Below are 22,551 nucleotides of genomic sequence, written 5' to 3'. Positions count from 1 at the left end.
CATGCTCAAGGCATGGTGCGCGACGCGTGTGGGCGAGGCATGGCGCGCGAGCGATGGGCGAGCGATGGCATGCTATGCGATGCGATGGGCTGGGCGCACGGGCAATGCTCGTGTGCTCTTGGGCCTCTCGCACGACGGGCTGGGCGCAAGCCTAGGCCGTTTGATTGATTTTTTTTTAATCGTTTAATTAGTTGTGCATCGTGTATTTGCATTAATTTGGGCTAACGGGATTTTTAATTTAATATTTTATTTGCTTGGGCCGGGCCGCGAGTTTTAATTTAATATTTCATAATTAATTATCCGGAATAATTATTGGTTTGAGTGGGAGCCACTAAATGAAATTAAAATGAAATAATTATTTTAATTATTTCGTAGGTCGCATTATTTTAATTAAATTCAATTTTAATTAGAATAAAGTCTAAGGATTAATAATTTGGAAATTGATTAATCTTTTAGGACGCGTTTATGTGAACGTGAATTTTAATTAATTCACGTAAATACTTGCATATTAACATGGGCCATTCGTTTTAGCATACGAATGGGTGAATGCGTAGAATATACTTCCTCCATTTTTTTATTATTGCACCATCTACATTGGGCACAAGAATTAAGAAAGGAGGTAAAAGGTGAGAGATTGACAAAAATACCCATGTGATTAAGTACAAGTTTTTATGTAAAGAACAAGTGGGGTTTGGTCCCCACCACCCATATAAGGATAGAAATGTCATTTCATGTAGGTAAACTTACTTAAAATAGGAAATGGTGCAATTAATGTGCAACTTCCGAAAAAGGTAAACGGTGCAATAATAAAAAATGGAGGAAGTATATTTTATGCAATGCAGGTACTCCAAGTGACTAGTATGGCCAAATTTAGGATAGTTAAATACAGTCTGCGCACCGTTCTATCTTTGAATGTAAAGTTTTAAATATGGTCTACGTACCATGGAAATTTTGATGTAATTTATTATTTTCATGTATTTCTAAGTTTAGAACTTTAAGTTAGCATTTGAACGAAGATTCAAGACGATGCAAAGCTAACAAGGAGGTGATGAAGATTGGATGCTTCAAGACAAGAAGTTTTGGGCCATACTAGATCACCAATTATTTATGCAATTTAATATGTATATATATATATATATATATATATATATATATATATATATATATATATATATATATATATATATATATATATATATATATATATATATATATATATATATATATATATATTATGCATGAATGTATGAATGTATGTATGCTTTGCATGAACAGGTTGTTTCCTATGAATCGATTAGTTTTAAGTTCACTAAATAATCGAACGAACATAGAAACAACTAGGTCCAATTAATATTGAGTTTTAAAAATTGCCTTCCAAATCAACACTTACAAAAATCTAGGGATCTAAGATAGTAGGTTTACGCTAAAGCGAGGTGCTATTTTAGTTGACTTAGATGGTAAGGCGTCCTAAAGGAGCACGTTGATTGTGGTTATACCTCAAACAACAATGGCATTAAGTTGTGGCAATGGGATAAATTATGGCATTAATTTATTAACCAAGAGTAATTTGGAGATTACTAGCAATAGGTTTTGCTTACCTAAAATCTTAAAATACTTAAGACATGCTAAAGCTGCTTAAGGATTCAGGACTTTTGGGGTCTTGGAATCGTTTCATTCATTTTAGGACCATGTTTTTGCTTTTTGCATGAATGAAATGTTTTAATAGCTTTAATGATTGCATGTTTTGATTTTATTTCAAAGTTATTGAATTGTATGAATGGTTATTTATTGCAAATTCTTTTCGATTGTAGTAATCAAAATGGTCGCAAACATAACAACAATCATATCATCTGAAATTCTGGATGTCGAGTTAGACTTGACTAATTTTCTTGAATGGAAAGGGAAACTTGTTGAAGTTTTGAAAGTTAATGACATACATTATGTCATTAAACAAACCTTTCCCTAGCTATGATGCGCGAGGCATGACTCCTGAAAGGTACAGAAGTTGGGCACTTCACAAATACCTTATCACGGAGTTCATCCTCAAGTCTATCCCTGAGAGTTGGAGAGGGAGGTTCATTACTTTTGAACCTCAAGCTCTCCTAAGTAGCCTCGAGGATAAGTGTGCGGGTTTTCAACCCTTGTGCCAAACTGGTGGCAATGGGGTTGACGAATTGGCTAATTCGATGAGCAATCTCAAGCTCATAACCCCATGCAAGTCGTGCCTAGAAGTCGAACTTCTGGAGGCACAAAGGCGCATCTACTCTGTCAAGATGGACAAAAACACATCAATTCGGTCTCATGTGGATATGATGTCTGGATTATTTTTCACAATTGAGAGACTTGGTGGTTCGATCAAAGAGTCCGTAGCTATTGCACTAGTGCTGAATTCTCTTCATAAGGATTATGAAGGTTTTAAGATGCACTATTTCTTTCATCAGAAAGAGAGCACATTCTCTGAACTTGTGGATTTACTCATGAAATGTGAGAAAATCCTTAAGTTCAATCAAGACCCTTTGAATGTGAGGTGCACTAAATTCAAGAAAATAGGCAAGGGGAAGAAAAGCAAGGCTGCATCTTCGTCCACTCCCGGAGGGCATCTGGCGCCTTCTAAGAGCAAGATGAAGAGGAATGCTTCTCCTTCCACATCGCAATGCTTCAATTGTAATGAAATTGGTCATTACAAGCGAGATTCCCCAAACTAAAGGAAGAGAAGAAGGACGGAAACGTTGCTTCTCCTTCAGGTATGTATGTTATACATTATAATCTAGCTAATTCTACTTCTTGGGTATTAGATACTGGTTGTGGCTCACACTTATGTTCCAATCCACAGGGACTAAGGAGAAGTAGAAAGCTGGATAAAGGCGAGATGGATCTACGCGTGGGAAATGGAGCACGGATTGCTGCATTAGCCGTAGGATCTTATTTTATTTCTTTGCCTAGTGGGTTTGTTTTGGAACTAGAAAATTGTTACTATGTTCCTAGTATCACCAGAAACATCATTTCCGTTTCAAGTTTAGATTCTAAAGGTTTTAGTTTTCAATTTAAAGATAATAGTTGTTCTTTTGCTTTGAATGGAATGTTTTATGGTTCAGCACAACAAGAAAACGGTCTTTACGTGCTAGATACGAGCAAACACATTTATAACATAAATATCAAAAAGGCTAAAACTGGTGATTCGAATCTCACATTTCCGTGGCATTGTCGATTAGGCCATATAAACATAAAGCGCATGGAATTACTTCAACGGAAAGGAATTCTAGAATCATTCGACTTAGAGAAGATTGATCAATGCGAATCTTGTTTACTTGGCAGAATGACAAAGCAACCTTTCTCAAAGGTGGGAGAAAGAGCATGCGAACTACTAGGGCTAATACATACGGACGTATGTGGGCCTATGAGTATGAAAGCTAGAGGTGAGTTCAGCTATTTCATAACGTTTACGGACGACTTCAGCAGATATGGCTATATTTACTTAATGAAGCACAAGTCTGAATCGTTTGAGAAATTCCAAGAATTTCAAAATGATGTAGAGAATCAACATGGCAAGAAAATCAAAGCTCTAAGATCGGATCGAGGAGGTGAATATCTTAGCCACGAGTTTGATGACCATCTAAAAGAATGTGGTATTCTTTCTAAATTGACTGCTCCGGGGACACCTCAATGGAATGGAGTGTCGGAACGGAAAAACAGGACCTTACTCGATATGGTCAGGTCAATGATGGGTCAAGCCGAACTTCCTTTATAGTTCTGGGGACATGCGTTGCAAACTGCAGCACTCACACTGAATCGTGCTCCGTCAAAAGCTGTTGAAAAGACTCCATACGAATTATGGACTGGGAAACTTCCAAAGTTGTCTTTTCTGGAGATTTGGGGTTGCGAAGCATATGTCAAGCGATTAATTTCGGACAAGCTACAACCTAAATCTGACAAATTTTTCTTCGTTGGGTATCCAAACGAAACTATGGGGTATTACTTCTACAACAAGTCAGACAACAAGGTATTCGTTGCTCGTGACGGTGTCCTTTTGGAAAGAAATCATATTTCCAAATTGACAAGTGGGAGAATAATAGACCTTGAAGAGATTCGAGACGAACAACGAACTCAGAACTCTTTAGAAGCAGTTCAAGTTGATGAACCTCCAAGGTCTTTAGAAGAGCCAGTGGGAGTAGTTCCTCAAAACGTTGTTGCCCCTCGTAGGTCAAATAGAACTATTTTTCAGCCGGACATATGGACAGGCGTCCTCTTGACTGAAAACTTAGACGTTCTCATATTGGATAGTGATGAACCTTTGGCTTAGAAGCAAGCTATGACGAGCCCAAGCTCCATTAAATGGTTAGAGGCCATGCAATCTGAAATAGACTCCATGTCTGAAAATCAAGTCTGGGATTTGGTTGATTTGCCGGATGGGTTCACACCTATCGGATGCAAATGGGTCTTCAAATTGAAGAAAGACAAAGATGGAATTGTATACATATACCAGGCTGGATTGGTAGCAAAAGGTTACAGGCAAGTTCACGGCGTTGACTACGATGAAACCTTTTCTCCAGTCGCGATGCTTAAGTCTATTCGGATAATCCTTGTGATTGCCGCTTTTCATGACTATGAAATATGGCAAATGGATGTCAAAACTGCCTTCTTGAACGGTGTTCTTGAAGAGACTGTGTTCATGACACAGCCGGAGGGTTTTGTCGATCAAAAGAACCAAGGAAAGGTATGCAAGCTTAAGAAGTCCATCTACGGACTAAAGCAGGCATCAAGGAGTTGGAATAAACGATTTGATGAAGCAGTCAATAAGTTTGGCTTCATCAAGAATCAGGACGAATCTTGGGTATACAAGAAGGTCAGTGGGAGTAAAATTGCATTCCTAGTCTTGTATGTTGACGACATACTGCTTATTGGAAACGACATTCCTATGTTGGAGTCTGTAAAGACTTGGCTCGGGAAGTGTTTCTCAATGAAGGACTTAGGAGAGGCACAGTACATATTGGGCATCAAGATCTATAGGGATAGATCTAAAAGGATGATTGGACTAAGCCAAAGCACTTACATTGACAAAGTGCTAGCTAAGTTCAATATGATGGAAGCCAAGAGAGGCCATCTACCCATGTCACATGGCGTATATCTAAGCAAGAATCAGTGTCCCAAAACATCTGATGAGTGTAGAAAGATGAGTGGAATTCCATACGCTTTGGCTATTGGATCCATCATGTATGCTATGATTTGTACAAGGCTGGAGGTTTTGTTCGCACTCAGTGCAACGAGCAGGTACCAGTCAGAACCAGGTGAGGCGCATTGGACTGCTGCCAAGAACATCCTAAAGTACCTGAAAAGGACTAAGGATCAGTTTCTGGTTTATGATGGTACAGATGAGTTGATTGTTAAGGGCTATACGGACGCAAGCTTTCAAACCGACAGAGATGATTTCAGATCACAGTCTGGGTTTGTGTTCTGCCTCAACGGCGGAGCAGTAAGCTGGAAAAGTGCTAAGCAAAGCACTATTGCGAATTCTACAATTGAAGCCGAGTACATTGTTGTCTCAGAAGAAGCAAAGGAAGCTGTTTGGATTCGAAAGTTCATCGAAGAACTTGGTGTTGTCCCCTCCATTAAAGGACCAGTGGCTTTTTATTGTGACAATAGCGGAGCCATTGCCAAGGCAAAGGAGCCTAGGAGCCACCAGAAGTCCAAGCACATACTGCGGCGATTTCATATACTTCGAGAGATCGTTGAAAGAAAGGAAATCGAGATTTGCAAGGTTGGAACTGACGACAACGTCGCGGATCCATTGACTAAACCGTTGCCACAAGTGAAACACAACGCACATGTAGCAACCATGGGAATCAAGCATGTTGGAGAATGGCTTTGATTTTCTAAGTATTGTTTTAGAACATCTGTTAGATCTATGTTTAAAACAATTGGTTTAACCATTTCATATTTATGAAATTTATTATTTCATATTCATTTAATTGTGGTTTAGAATTAAATGATAAGTCCATGTGATTCAAATCATTCAAATGGGATGTCAAGATGGATTCTTTGGCAAAGAAACACCCATAAGTGAACTTGAATATTGAAGTCACAAAGGATCCCTAATCCAGGTCATTGAAAGGTGGACGACCAATGAATAATGAAGATTAGATTGCAAGTAGGTTACTTAGTTCTGTTTCTTGAACTAGAGTGACTGGATGTCAGAATCTTTTGCATAGATACTTATTGGATCTTGTATCGGATTGACCATGAGAACGCTTTAAGAGATTAAAGTCATGTCATAGGTAGTTCTCATTAATGGTGATTAGAAACCGTTCCTCAGAACATGAGCGATTATGTCTGCTCGTTTGAGAATTAGTTCGCTTTGATACTAGCTAAACGTCGCACCGTAAAAGGAGGCTATAAAAGCAGTTATTGGGCGTACTATGAATCAAAGTGAGTGTTCATAGATGGCAAGAATGGATTGTCCTCCTATCTTTGATAGGATACGGTGTTGTTGTGTAACAAGGCCTCTCGGAGAGTTAGATACTGTAAAATGCATGGCCGTGCTCAGAATGGTTAGGCTTAACCTTCTGCAAAAGTTTGACAGTTGAACTCTGTAATCCGAGAAACACTTCTGGACCTAATAAGGATGGCTTGGATCTTACCTTATGTTCAGTAAGTAACACTAAGCGACAAAGGAATGTGGATGCACACTTGTCTGAATGACAAGTGGGAGATTGAAGGAAATATGTCCTTCACCCAAGGTGCATTAAGTCTAATACCAAGGTTCAGATTAATTGCGAACAACTAATTCAGTGAGATCAAGTGATCGGAACAGCTAGCTGGAGCAATGCTTCCGATCAGTGAGTTCTAATGGATATTGAACTCACAACTTACTCTTGACTGAACCTACAAGGTCACACCAATGACACGTAACAGATCACCGGATTAAATGAATCGGAAATTCATTTAATAGCTTTTCGGGATTTAAGTTGGAAACGCATTATACGATACGACCTTGCGAATATCGTATCGTATCACGAATATTCGTAAGCTAGGCGAAACAAATAAATCGTATCGTACGACGGTGATTCGTCGTATATGAAACGATAAATAATATATCGGAAATATATTAAACGCGGATACGAGGAGCGGCCCACGAGCCGAGTGCACGAAGCACTCAAGGCCCATGGGCGCGCGCGCTAGGCAAGCAAGCAAGGCGACACAACAGCGCTGGCCCATGGCCGAGCAGCTGTGTGCACGCGCGGGCCAAGACCATGACAGAGCAGCAGCAGCGCGGGCCACGGCCCAGCTCGCTGTGCGTGTCCGTGTGATGCTGCGCGGGCTTGCTAGCCGGCCTTGCCTTATGGCTTGGTCGGTTAGTAAGGTTATGAAAATAACCTTATGACCTAATTTCCAAGAACTGCAATCACAATTCAGATTACACACAACCCTAGGAGAAAACAGAGAACCCTAATTCGCTCTGTGCCTCCATAGTGTGTTCACCCCAAAAAGCAAATCTCTTGATCGATTGTCTAAGCTACGATAATCAAGACGGATCTGATCGTGTCGGTGAACCAAGTAGAGGAACGACAAGTGGAGTTCTTTGTTCGTGTTCGTTGACGGATTATTGTGGAAAACACGTTTCGAATGTAAGTTTGCTTAATCTGTGCTTTATACATGTTTCCTGGCTTTGGGGATTATTCCGCACATGTTATTATGTTTAACTGTATTCCCCTACAAAGTATACAACCTAATTTGTAATTATGATTAATTTGTTGAAATTCGAATAATTTCGAATTGATTTGATTTTCATAATTAATTAATAATTTAATTAGGTACCAATGATTAAAATCCACCATAAAAATTGTTAATTTATATTAAATTTTAATTTTTTATGACCTAGATTTGAATCAATGTTGATCGGAAATTAATTGATTAATAAATTTTCGATTTTTAGCCCTAATATTATGAAATTAATATGATTTATTAATTTGTCATTAATATTAAATTAAAAATTTTAAATTCTTATAAAAACGCCCATAAATGTTGCACGCACAAAGAAATGGAAGCTACGTGTTACCCTTAAGGGGTGTTGTATAGTGCGGGCACGCGACGACGAGCAAGGGAGCTCGTCGCCCGTGCGGTACGAATGCAACGTCAATGAGCAACGAGCTATGCGGCACGCAAGGCCCTGCGCCTAGGCGTGCGTGCAGAGCGATGGGCAAGAGAATGGGTACACAACAAGAGCACGATGTGTGTGGGCAGCAGCACGCTGCGCCACGACGCACCAAGCTCGCTAAGGAGCAACAGCCACGACGCAGCAATGCTGCGCGCAGCGTAGCCCGCTTGGGCTGCGTGTGTGTGTGGCTTGGGCGTGGGTGCGTATGGCTGTGCGGGGTATGTGCGACGATCAATACGCACGGGGCATGGGTCTCGTAGCTCGATGGGGCTTGGGCGCAAGCCCAAGTACCTCGTCTTGCAAAGTATTGATGCGTTTCGTTTTAATTTTAATTTTCAATTCGGAAATAATTTTAATTAAATTTAAAATTAATTATTTAAATTGTTTTCTCGGATTTAATTTTGAATATTATAATTATTATAAATTTTATTTATACTAATTATTTTACTAAAATTAAACCTTGAATTAATTTAAATTTATTCAATTCAACTGAAAAATAAATTAAATAAGTGGATTAATTATAATTTTATATGAACTTTAAATTTTAATTAAACTTGTATGTTTCCGGTTAGACTAGAAATACAATTTTATGTTTAAAATTAGTAAAGCATATAAAGTTATTGGTTTAAGTGGGAGTATTTTTAGTCATAAACTCTTGATTAGGTCTACAAATCCTTTAAGGTTAAACAACTTGATTAGAATTAATAAGGACTGAATAATTTGTAGATTATTGGTGCCCTTGATTAATTGCTGCAAATATTTAAGTGATGCATAACGTGTTTTTACTAACCAACTATGTGGGCCATTCATGATAATGAATAGGTGAATGGTATATATTGTATATGTACTGTTTTGCAGGTTATGAAGTGACTAGTATGGCCCAAATAGGATAGAAAATATGGTCTGCGTACCATTAATTTGAATGTAATTGGTCTAAAGCACCAAATTTGTTTTTCAATTCAAATATGGTCTGCGTACCATCAAATAGTTTTAATTAGTTTAATTATAGCTTATCCTATTTGAAGAAAATGGCGCCTCCCACGGTGAAATTCAAGACGGAGTTTCCAATCCATTTTCAAGACGGACTTTGAAGTTGAAGCTTCAAGATGAAGTCGGGCCATACTAGATCACAATTATCTTATGCATGCTTTAAGTTATTTATTGCTTTTAAATATGTCTTAAATATGCATGAGATTGTGGCTTGATTATGTTGCATGATTAAGGATTTTAGTTCACTTAAAATCTAACCAACATAGTAAGAGCCTTAAGTTCAAAACTTAAAAATTGAGTTAAAAGGTGCCATGCCAAAATAACACTTACTTGGATATCCTTTACATCGATCTTAGTAATAGGTTTCCGCCATAGCGAGGTGTTACTTATCGATACTAAAGGGGTAAGGTACACAAATAATTGTGAGTACATGTTAGTTTTGGTGAAACTCAACGATATAAGTAAGGAGTCCTTTTATGTCGTGGAAAAATCGATAGGTTTACCTAATAAGTTCTTAGACGTACCTATCAACCAAGAGTAGTTTCTAGACTATTAGCAAAAGGCTTTTGCTTACCTAAAATATTTTAGAATTGAGTCAAAATACATAATGTGCTTAATTATTCAATGATTTTAGGGTCTTGGAATCATTTTATTCACACCTGCCGGAACAATAAAATCGAATAAAATGCTAATGACTTGTTTAAATTGCATGATTGCTTTAATTTTCAAGTTATTATTCATGATAAAAGTTTAGACTTTGCATGGTTCAATGTATGTTTTAATTATTGTTTATAATTAAATATCTTTCACTGAAGTAAATCCTTTAGAAGGTAACAGTAAATTTCCTCGATGGGTAGCGAATCCAAGAACGATTCACGGAAATGAGAGAAAATGAGCAATTTAAATGTACGTTTCTTATAGCGACTTTTATGGTTGTTTTCGAGTATCAAAGTCGAATGGCAAACCGATTGGTGCTTATGAATTCAAAATACAATGTAGTTTTGAGATCATAAAGCATTGAGTTTAAACGCTCAGCTTTACCAATGGTTAACAACCTAATATCTTTGTCCATTTAATTCTCGAATGAGTCTAGTCCCTAGACATTCGAATAGATCGATGCTTAGAGAACTTTAGAAGCTTCCGGTAAGATCATCTAGTTGAAACAGAATATTCAACATAAATTAAAATGGTAAGAACTTTGTTGGATTGACATTGGACATGTCTAAACAAAGTATAAAAGTCAAACACTAAAGAATTCAATTCTTAAGACTATGAGAAAGGGTACAAGAAATGGGAAAACAAGGAACAAATAAAAGGAATCAACAATTCCGTTTCTACCTATAAGTTTATGTTTAAGAGAAGTGACCTAGCAATCAAACTTCCTTGGTATCATATACCGATTGAGGTTCTTACTTCCGTAATAACTCAAACAATGGAAGCTAGGCTACACTAATGGCCTACAAGTGGGAAATGAAGCATGGCAATGCTACATTAGTTGTAAGGTCATCTGGTTTGTTTTAAGTCCTTTCAAGGCTGGAACTTAATGGCTATTTTGTTCCATAATCAGCATACCTAAATTTCTGCTTCAAACACAGAAAGACTCACATTCAACAAAAACAAAAACAATGTTTGTTTGTTTATTTGAATGAAATGGTCATCTACGGGTTGAGTCAATATGCTTGATTAAAATAAACAACTCTTTAACAATAGGACTTTACTAGGTTCAAATCAACCCCTTGATTTGAGTTCCACTAATCTTTGGCATTGTTGCTTAGACCATATCAACAAGTTAACATTCAAAAGCTCTATTTTGATGGACTTTTGAAAGTTGATTGATTTCTAGATCAATTCAAGACAAGCTAGTCTTACTTGTTGAAAGTAACAAAAGATATGAACTATTGTTAGAACTCCTAGACAATAGAATTCAAAGCTAAAGAAAGGTTTTATGACTTTATTATTTCACACAGATTTGAGTGAATATAGGTTTATTTACTCAATGTGATATAAGTTTGAATCTGTTTGGCTAGTTCAAAGATTCAGAAGTATAAATCCCACTTGGCAAGAAATCATAAAGATCTAGGTTAGATCATGTTGATGATTACTTAAGTAAAAAATGATCATCAATGATTGTGTGTAGTAAAATTCACGATCTAACTCCATAAGATATGGCATATCTAAGTTGGAATGATCGAAGTCAATTAGTACTTGATTTGGTCAATGATGATTCATAAAGAATCTTCCTATAATTTCTAAAGAAAATGCTCAACTACCACCAAACTAAACCAAATTTGTCAAAGCAATTGAAAAGTAATTTCAGAATATCTTTTCAATAATATATATCTAAAGAGTTGCTAAACTCAGTGGGAGCTTAATGTTTGTTATTCAACAAACTAAGGCCCAAGTATAGATATATGTTTCATTGTGATTTATTCAAATGAGACACAAGGGTATCGTTTCTACCACGAATTTTGAGAACATAATGTTTGTTTGCTCGAAATAATTTCCTTTCGGAGATTCGTTTCCAAAATGACAAGTGGGAGAAAATAGACCTCGAAAGTCTTCGAGGCGAACAACAAACATAAACGGACATTCCGGAGGCTTTTCGAAGTTCTTTAGAAAATCCGAACACGTATTCTTTAAGGACTTTAGAAGTGGCTTTAAAGAATAGACATCTCTTAGAAGACTTTACAAGTGCTTCAAGGAGAACAGAATATTTAAAGAACTTTTAAGTGTCTGTTGATATTCTATCGTTTGATGTTCTATACCCTAGTAGGCATAGAGTTCAAGTCACTGAAACTATGAGATTCTTCTATTAGATAGTGAAGAAACATGGAGTTCAGGTCACTATGCAATTCTTCTATTAGATAGTGAAGAAACCTACAACTTACAGTCAAACTATTATCATGTAGATTAATGAGTTTGTGACTTGTAAGAAAGCTATGACAAAATATGGATTCCCTAAAATGGTTAGAGGCCATATATAGACTCAATGTTTTAGACGGTTAAAGGCCATAAAGCATACTTAATGTTTTGATGACAAAATTGAAATTTTGTTGATTTGCAAGAATAGATTAAACACCTATTAGCTGCAAATTGGTTTTAAGGATAAAAACCATCAAACATGGAATTGTGTTCACACACAAAGCTAGATTAGTTGCTAAAGGTTACAAGCAAATTCACGGTGTGGATTGTGTTGAAACCTCATGCATAATCGTAATGCTCAAGTCTATAATTCAAGCAATGATTGCGTATTGGTACATATGGCAATTGGATACAAAACGTATTCCTCAATCAAATGTTGGAATAGACTATGTACATGGTATGTCATAAGATTTGTGCATCCAAATAAATGCTTGAAAAGGAAAGCTAGCTTATAAAATCTAAGTACAGATTTAAGCAAGCAATTGGGAATTAGAAATGTATTTTAGTGAAGCTAATAAGTATTTTAGTTTCATAAAATGTACATGATTCTTATAAATATATAAGAAGTTTAGTGGGAGTACGTAAAACTTAATTGGTCCTATGTGTATCACACACATATCTCTCTATTGTGAAATAACATTCAAATGCTAATGACTTAGATTTGAGATTATTCATCAATGATGGACCATGGCGAAACTTAGTACATACTGGTGTAGACACCTACTTTTGTCCCCATTCCCAAAAGGGAAGGTTCGATGATGAGAACATAAATCTCCACTTGGCAACGCATCTCCTATAAAATAACGAATCTCGATCACCCTTTTCATTTCAGTCAAACCTGCTATTTATAGAAACCTTCTAAAAATAGTAACTGCCATAAAAGGTAGTTGTTAAAAGTGGCAAGTCATAAAAGATAGAAACCTGTCAGAATTAGGTGTCGCACTCCAACGTAAATCCTAAAAGAGATAGAATTTACAAGAGGAATTCTGTTCCTAGTAAAATTCAAAATAAGAGTTACGTATTAATTAAAATCCTAACGAACCTAGAGTTCGTAACGGGCCCAGACGCATTCCGTCATAAAGTTAATACGCACTAAAAGACTCAGATAAGTCTCAAAGACTCCGTATTCCACGAGTCCAAATCTGACAAGGAAATACGGCCCATACCCTATTTTCAACGCCTGGCTCTGGGCGCCGAAATCTTCGGCGCCCAGCCCTGGGCGCTGAAATTACCTGGGTACGTGTTCTTTTCTAATTCTTCTTGGATTAGAGCTCTAAAATTCTATCTTTCCACGAACTCTTCCCTATAAATACAGCCCCAAATTCGACGTGAAAAGGACACACACAATTCATATTCTGAGTATTGACTCCAACCCCTAAGCCTAAGCCTCACACTGCGAAATTGATCCCGCGTTCTGTCGCAATCGATCCAAAAATCGAACAGAACGTATCCTGTCCCTTGTAGCTGAAGAATTAAGACCGGAAACTTGAGATTCGTTAAATAAAAGGAGAAATAGCAACGCCAAAGTGGTTAGTTTTCTGAGAACCGTGACGCACCTCTCAAGGGTGCGTCGTAATGTGTCCCTTCGCATGATTTAATCGCTTTCCTCGCCCTTTTATAAAACTGTTAAACTATTAATCTGATTGTTCTATCACGCCTAATAAAGATAATATCTTGGACAATTAAACTATCATACTAGGTCCCTTAAATCAATTTAAACCAGATAATCACGATCGATCTAGTATTATGTGTTGCATATTGTTAAAATCAATTCAGATTAGTTTAATAGTTAACGCATGTCCCTTCAATTGTTTATGTTGAGCTAGTAAGGATATCTTGCCTCTGGAGTTATCGAAGAGAGAGTACTCCTCTCGGTAGTTACAGTCCCCCGAACTCTCAATCTCTGCCCGGCGGGTGTACGTTGAGGGATCCCCACACCAGGGATCACAAGGGAACCTACGGCCGTCGTGGTCAAACATAATTGCACTCCCTTTATGTCACGATAACCGGGTTTTGTCAGGTTTTCTCATTTTCGTTAAAAACTGAATGGCGACTCCTATATTACTAGTCAATTGGGTGTAAACTCACAGGAAATCCAATTACACTTGATTTTGACAAAAAGAAACGTCACGCCCACGAGGGACGAGGTCACGCATTAGCCTCGTGCTTTTTCGACCCCCTCACAACTGGGTATTAAGAACTATTTACAAAGATCTTATGATATTGTTTTAGATTAAGTAATGGCATTTACTAAATCAAACACGAAAGACTCCATTGGAGATATTCGACCCATGTGAATAAATTTAAGTAAAGAATGTTTGAACTATGTATAAGCATTTACTAAGTTAAACATCAAAGGATCCAAGTGAGATTCTTAAACCTATATTATATGTCAAAGAATTTAGCTGGATTCAGTATCTGCTGAAATTGAATGAGCTAAAGTTACATGAATAGAATTCAATTGGGAATTATTCTGCAAAAGAATTTATCATGTATGAAATAATATGAGGATCGCCAAAAATGTATCGTATGGCTTTAGGCATGACGAACATATACCAATCACTATTGATCGAAGTGAAGATCAACTAGATCGAGATCAAGAAAAGCTTATGGTACTTGAAAAGGTACATAGGAATAGTTCTTGACTCAAAGAAATAAAGATATGCTAAATAGTTGATGCTACACGCATAAACACTAGAATAGGATCAAGCAAGACCCTTTGGAGTTAACCATTAACAAGGATGAGCTAAAGAGCATCGTGTTTTGAAATGGCAACATGGATTGGAGACCATGAGTTGTTGCGTGGGAAATTAAATATTAATTTCTATGTTCTAAGATACAGCTGGAGAGTCTTCCACATATCTGGGAACTGCTTGGATAAGTAAATCCAACCAAAGCATCACTAGCAACCTATACAATTGAAGTAAAAGTACTTATTGCCTAAGAAACAATAAAACAGGGTTGTTTATGTTAAAGATTTCTTCACTGAACTTGGGTAGATCACATGTCTGCTGACTTGATGATTCTTCATTGAAAAATTCGTAAAACCACTCTTGTAGCTAGAAAGAATAGATCACAAACTAAACATACTCAAAAGATCTTATCATCTATCTCGAAGAACATTCGATGAAAAGGATATTAAGATTGGCAAAGCATGATAACTAAACCTATGCAACAAGTGAGAAACAACACTCACATTGTGGCACTGGAAATCAAGCATAGCTTTGAATTCCATTAATTGTTTTAAAGATGGGTTTGAGGCCCATGGTTGTAAAACATTGGGGTTGAACATTTATCATATATGAAATGTATTTTAATATTCCATTTAATCTTGGTTTAGTATTAAATGATGAGTCCCTTCAATTTGACGATATATTAAGATAGACTGTCAGGACCAGTCCTGTGACTAAGAAATGTATATCAAGTGAACTTGAATGTCAAAAGTTGAAAATGGTCCCTGGTCGGAGTTTTCTATAAAGATGGACGCATAGAAAACGTTAGACGACTAGAATGTAAGATGACTAGTAGTTCTGTTTCTTGAACTATGTGGACATGGCAATGTCGTAATCATTTTCATAGATACTTACTTTGGGAAGACTAGTATCGGACAGACCTATGAAACTTTACTGTAAGAGATGAAAATCTGTCATAAGTAAATTTCATTAAAATTATTAGACACTAATCCTCAATACCTGAGTGATTTGAGATTACTTGTTTGAGAACTGCTTACTTTGACGCTGTCAACCGTCGCACCATAAAAGGAGGCTATAAAGGCAACGCTCAGGTAATCACCTATCAAACTAAGTATAATCTCAAGATCGCAAGATTGGGATTGTCCTCCCCATAAATCGGGATGAGATGCTGAAAGTTGTACAAGGCCACTCGGAGAGCTAGAAACTGTAAAATGCATGGCCATGCTCAGATGAATCATAGGTTATGATTATCTGTTTTATTTGATCAGTTGAACTCTGAAACCGAGAAACACCTCTGGACATAATAAGGATGACAACTCTTACCTTATGTTCAAGAGCAAGCATCGAGCGACAAAGGAATTAGGAAATGCACACTTGTCCCTAAGGACAAGTGGGAGACTGAAGGAAATAATGCCCTTGGTCCAAGTATGCATACAATGTTAAGTCTAATAAATGCGGTTCAGTATTAATTAACAAGTTAATAATTCAGTGAGATCAAGTGAGCTGAATGCCTAAGCTAGAGGCCGCTTCACTTCAAGTGGAATTAATGATATTAATCCACAGCTTACTCTTGACTGAACCCGTAGGGTCACACAAATAGTACGTAAACGGATCAAGTATTTAATGGCATTAAATACTCCATCTATGAATATTCGGAATCGACGGATCTTGGTTTCTGTGGGAGCTGAGATCGTCATAAGCAAGAAATGAATACTCCGAAAACGATGATATTGCCGGAAACGGAAATATGGATCGTGTCAGAAATATAAATATTATCCAAGTCGTAGCTGTTGCCGGAAACGGAAACATGGTACGTATCGGAAAATATTATCGGAAATGGAAATATTGCCGGAATCGGAAATATTGCCGGAAACGGAAATATTGTCAGAATCAGAAATATTATCGAAATCGGAAAATAATTCCGGAAACGGAAATATTAAATATTTGTTCGAAACGGAAATTAATTCCGGAATCGGAAATATTAAATATTGTTCGTATCGGAAATGAATTCCGGAATCGAGAATTTAATCGGAAGCGTATCGTACGAATTAGCATCGGACGAGGCCTGCCAGACGAAGGCCCAGCACGAAGCCGGGCCATCGCCCAGCAAGCCAACACGCAACAAACCACACGGCAAGCTCGACCAAGCCCAGGCCCAGCCAAGCCTTGGCGCGCGCACGGATCATGGGTTGCGGGCAAAGGGGATGTGCGCCGTGCGTGGGCCGCGAGGCTTGCGCATGGGCGTGCGGCTCGTGTATTCGTGAGTGTTTGTGAATCCTAAAGCTATCGGGATTCTACATGTGATTAAATCCTAATCCTAAAAGATAAATTAATTGATTTAGAGTTCTACAAGGATTCTAAGTTAATTAATTCGTATCCTAATAGGATTATAAATCCTTTCCATAAACTCTATAAATAAGGGCCTAGGGTCACATATTTAGTGAGACAATTGAAGTATTCAAAGGTAAGATTTTCAAGAAAAATCAGTCACTCTCTTGCCCCATAATAGCCGAAATTCATACTGCCTTAAGGGCGATTCTAGTTGGTCAAGCTTAAGGCGGATCCGGACGTGATGTGGACTATCTAAGGAGGGACGACACTTGGAGTCCTAAAGACTTATTCTTGTTCGGTTCGGGCGCAGCTAGGGAGGACACGCTACAAAGTGTATGCATCTGAATTATGCTAAATGATTATGTGTTAATAATATGTTTCCTGGCTTTATGTTTTTTCCGCATGATTTATGTTTATTCATATGTATCATAACCTAACAATTATCACCAATCAACAACACACACACACACAACAATTGATGTGTTGTGTGTGTGGGGCGTCGAGGCAACGACAACAACAGCAACACACGCACACAACACAAAGCAGCAGGCACTTGGGCAGCACTCGACACAACAGCGAGGGCGGTGGGCGAGGGCGCTGGACAAGGGCGAGGGTGCGGGCACGCGGAGCGCAAGGCCACGACAGCAGCAGGCACGCGAGTGCTGCGCTGCAGCTGCGAGGCAAGGCGAGGGAGTGGGGTGCGCGCACGAGGCAGGGCACACGAGCACAATGATCGTGCCTTGGGCTGCAAGAAAAGGGCGGACGGAAGGGGTGTGTGCCGCAAGAGAGAGAGAGAGAGAGGTGCGAGAGAGATTGCTGAAAATTTGTGAGGGTTTAATGAGGGGGTGTATTTATAGTTTTTCTCTCCCACATGGGCTAGGTTTTGGTAGTTTGAGTTGGGCTTACTTTTGGGCTTAACTAAAATTAATCGTTGCAAGCCTTGTTGGGTTTGATCATGGAATTTTAACTGGGCTTTGATTAAATTAAATTCCTTTTTAAAACACGACCCAACAAATCCCGATTAAATAAATTTGTTGAATTTATTTAATAAAAATACGATTTTTGTAATTAATTAATAATTAAATTAGTTAAAATAATAAAATACATTTAATTCTCATTAAATGGAATTAAATTCATAAAAATACTTTATAAATATGACAAAATACTTTATAAATCACTACTACAAATCCCGCCTTTTATCGACGTTTTTTAGACCATTTTTCGACGCCTCTGCAGAAATTAGCCTTCGACGCATACATAAAGCGACGAGAAAATTAAAGTCGAGAATTTTCTCGGCGCTTTTAAGCGTTGCGAATGACGACACTTTTAGGCGACAACATTATTTGATCACCGTCTACAACCTCGTCGCTTTTGTGCGTCCAAAGTTCTGATTTTTTCCCTCTTTTCCCAACATTTATCTATTTAATGTTTGTGACGCCAATATGCGTCTAGAATTTAGTGTTTGCGACGCCCAAATGCGTCCAGAAAGTGGGCGAAATTTTAATTCTAAAGCACGATAACACGACTCCAAAAAATGCCAGATTTATTTGTATAGGCTTTTTCCCCCTATTCCTGTGTCGCATATAAACTCTTTTTATTCTACTGCTTCCTGTATCGCATATATATAATACACATAATAATAGATTATTCATCACAATTATAAATTTGAAATTAAAGTGCAACACGGGATCGATCAATAAAACCTAAATTGTGAATAATTGATCTTCAATTAACAATAAAATTAACTTACAAAAACTTATGTATAAAATTAGTAATACAAAAACCTATTAGTCTAAAGTTTCATCTTGAAAACAAAGGCCAATCGAAGCCTATAAGTTCAAGAGTATGAGCTTCATAGTAGAGGGAGCTACGCATCATCCCTTGATTCCTTTCTTCCACCACCATAATCTTCAAATGCATCACGGACCTCAAAAAAATCATAAAAACGATAAGTTAGTTTTTCCCACTGTGTAAAAATAAATTAAGAAAACTCCACTGTAAAGAATGAAACGATGACACGCACCCAAATTTCAACGATATTGAGTGCACCAAGGTTTTACACTAGAAGTGAAAAATAATAAGAATAAGTGTCTGGACAGCTGAGTTGTAAACGTATATCCTAATCCAAGTCAAACAACCAAGAATCATTGTAAATCAAGAATGCAATTATATTGCTGATATAGAAAATAAACGAGAAAACATGAGTTGTATGGGTCATCCTCATCTAATTAACTAGTACGTGACATGTTTGAGGGATGAGGACTGTCATACTTGTACAGTAGAATGGAATACAGTGAAGCATCAAGTAAATGTTTTGAAGCAAAACCAACAATAACTACCAAAACCAGCTTGACTCAATCAGAAATCATAACCTTTCGGCTGAATCATACACACAAGTACATAATTTCTCTGAGGCTTAGGGCCTATTGGATGTGAGTCTATAGACATGGGTAATATCTGCATAACCACAAAACTAAAAATAATCAGCACAAATAAACCATAAACAATTTTGAAAAGGAAAACTTAAGCACTTGAAGTCATAAACAAGAATATACTAAGAAAGAAAAGTCAAACGTACAAGATAATGTTTGTAGGACAAAAATCACCATCAAGTAAATGGCCAGAACACCAACAATCAGGCTAAGATACAAGAAGTGAAAATAGACAACTAGAATTAAATTAATCTGCCTTCCTGTTGCAACTGAGCTTAATTAAGATTACAAAAGTTACTCTGTAATCATTAAAATGATCTTACAACTTTCATCTATTTTTGGCAGTCGTTGCATAAACCTATGTGGAAAAATTAATGAAGTTAGGAAATGTGGGTCAAGATGAAAAAAATATTGCAAGGGTCTGATAGTAGAGATCAAATTAAAGAAAGATCAATATTACGTATAGGATAATGGGACGAGGCCAACATTGCCCCTTAGTGTAAACAAAAAGTCCTTTTCTTCACCCATTATGTTTGTTGGAAGAGTTTACAAATTAAGTAACTTAAACTAATTATCACAAATAAAAAATGGAAAAAAATGCATACTTTGACCAACAAGTAATATTCCCCAAACTTTGTCATCTCGTGCTTCGATCTCTAGGCTTAATGTCTAGGCCTCTATTTAACTCAACGTTTTCTAGCTCTTTCCAATTGGAATAAAAGTTCCCAGCACATTTAATTCTATAGCATAATTTTAGTAATTTCTCTTGTCCGGAGTTTGATAGAAGGCATTTATGCTTGAGAAATATTAGAAAAGGAGAAGAAGAAAGTAGAGCAACTATTCAAACATTCTTCAGTAGAATATTAAGATGGCATATTAACACGTTTAACATGATTCTGACTTTCTGAGTTGTTGAAAGAAAGACATGGTAATGAATATGAGATGATAATTACCTGTATTCCACGATAAGTTATTGAATAGTCAGCCATCACCGTTTTCATCAACTTTAAGTGGACCTAATTCCACAAGAGCACCATATCCTACTGATGAGCAACCAGGTACTACAAAACAAAGAACCGACACATCAGCACTGAATCCAAAGAGAGAACAACAATAGCCTGCAAACTTAAGTGTGCGTGTTAATAATCATACCTCCATTGAGCCAGAGTACAAGAGGTTTATCAAAGGGCTGTGAAAGAGCTTCAAAGAACCAGTAAAAAAGGGCCCTGCCATTATTTTGGTTAACAATGATGTAACCTGAGAACTGTGAGATGGGCGGGTTTGATGGTTGACCTGGTAAACTTAGTATCTTACTGTCATCTTCTTCAGACACTAAGAATGTTTTTGATGCTTTTATGAGTGTAAAATAGAGTACAAATAAGATGAAAAGAAACATAATCTCTGTTCATATTCATTTTAAAACATTCCTTCCTCTGAAATTGCTTTTATCCTTTCCGGAGGCCAGTGAAAGATTGAGAAAATATTCCATAAATGTTATACAATCAGGTGAATGAAATAAGCAATATGTAAAATTTCAACACATAACCAAATTGGATAATTTATTCCTTCATAAATTAAAACTACTTATTCTAGATAAAGATTAAATATAACTTAATTAAGATACAAACTAAGAGCCACTATTAATAAAGAAAACATATTAGATAAAGTTAGGATAAAAAAAACTTCATTTTCGGTCCTTAAAAACAATTTGAAGCACATAAAAAACTTAACAGAGCACCATCATGACTAAGAGAGTAAAGAGAAAGGATAACAAGGAAGAAAATCCAAGTATTATTGTTTCGTAATTAGCCCTATTGATTTCACTGAATTTCATACAATACAATTCGCTAATATTAAAATTCACAAATCCAAGTATTTCACAAATTAAGCATACAACTAAATTCACACATTTACATCATCCAACCCAATCAAACACGTACTACTAAATTTAACTAGGAACAAACATCTGAAAACTCAAATTTACACAATAAGCTGTAGTTTCTTTCCCAAATTTCTTATGCTTAACTGAAATGGGAAAAAAAAAATTGAAAAACCTAATTTACATATCGGAGTCGAATCATAAATTAGAGATTCATATCAATAAAACATAATGACTAAAAAGATATGAAAAGTGTAGAAAACCTAAAATATACCCGAATAAAAACACAACAAAAATCGAATATGTAGTCAAGAGAACTAAATCTAACGGAGAACTAGAGAGAGAAAGAAAAGACGACTATTAAACAAATGCATAAACGGCGGATTTCAATTCACATACGAGGAATAAAAAATCAACTTGAGGCAAGAACCTAAATATCCAACAGATTCAGAACATTGGAGACAGATTAATACCTCAAAGTCTTTGAATTTTGTCTTCAATTTGTCGTATTTCTTGAAATTGAGGCATCATCTTCAAGAATGGGAGTAGATCTTGAAATTTCTTGATGAGAAGTGAGAGAGTGGTAGGGAGTTAGGGTTGAGAGGAGAGCATAACACGATTAAGAGAGAGAAAGAGGGACGGGGCAGGTTTTTATCCAAAAAATGTGAATAGAGTCTGCTAAGTGAGGCCACGTGCAAAGAATGTGACATTTCGACGCTTAAAACAGACTACAATATAAGTGGACCACGAACGACATCGAGAAATAATGGACAATGTAATCTTAGTCTAACGCTGTACCCCAAGCGTCGAGTCGAAAGCGTCGAAAAAACATATATTTTTTGTAGTAGTGAATATAATAAAATATATTTATTATTATACAAAAATACAAGGTATTAAAATCCTTGATAATCATTCTTGACTTAAGTAATCATCAACATGAGCTAACCTAAATCTTCATGTTTTCATGCTAAGTGGATTTTATACTTCTGAATCTTTGAACTAGCCAAACAGATTCAAACTTATATCACTTTGAGTAAATAAATCCATATTCACTCAAAACCATGTGAAATAATAAATTCATAAAATATTTCTTTATCTTTGAACTCTATTGTCTAGGTGTTCTAACACTAGTTCATATCTTTTGTTACTTTC

General features: G+C 36.8%; 1 long non-coding RNA gene across 2 annotated transcripts; it reads right to left on the bottom strand.

Annotated features, from left to right (window-relative positions):
* Positions 1-18,777: 18,777 nt before the first annotated feature.
* LOC110775361 (uncharacterized) lies at positions 18,778-22,088 on the bottom strand. Of its 2 annotated transcripts, XR_002529729.2 has the most exons (3): positions 20,673-22,069; positions 20,474-20,581; positions 18,778-19,545 (listed from the first exon to the last, which is right to left on the bottom strand). It is a non-coding gene; the product is annotated as an uncharacterized lncRNA (long non-coding RNA). The 2 variants fall into 2 exon arrangements; XR_008926878.1 differs by having other exon boundaries at positions 18,778-20,581; positions 20,673-22,088.
* Between the last annotated feature and the right edge of the window lie 463 nt (positions 22,089-22,551).

The sequence above is a fragment of the Spinacia oleracea genome, chromosome 1 (assembly GCF_020520425.1).
Source record: "Spinacia oleracea cultivar Varoflay chromosome 1, BTI_SOV_V1, whole genome shotgun sequence".
Lineage (NCBI taxonomy): Eukaryota > Viridiplantae > Streptophyta > Magnoliopsida > Caryophyllales > Amaranthaceae > Spinacia > Spinacia oleracea.
This window is presented reverse-complemented; position numbering and strand designations above follow the sequence as displayed.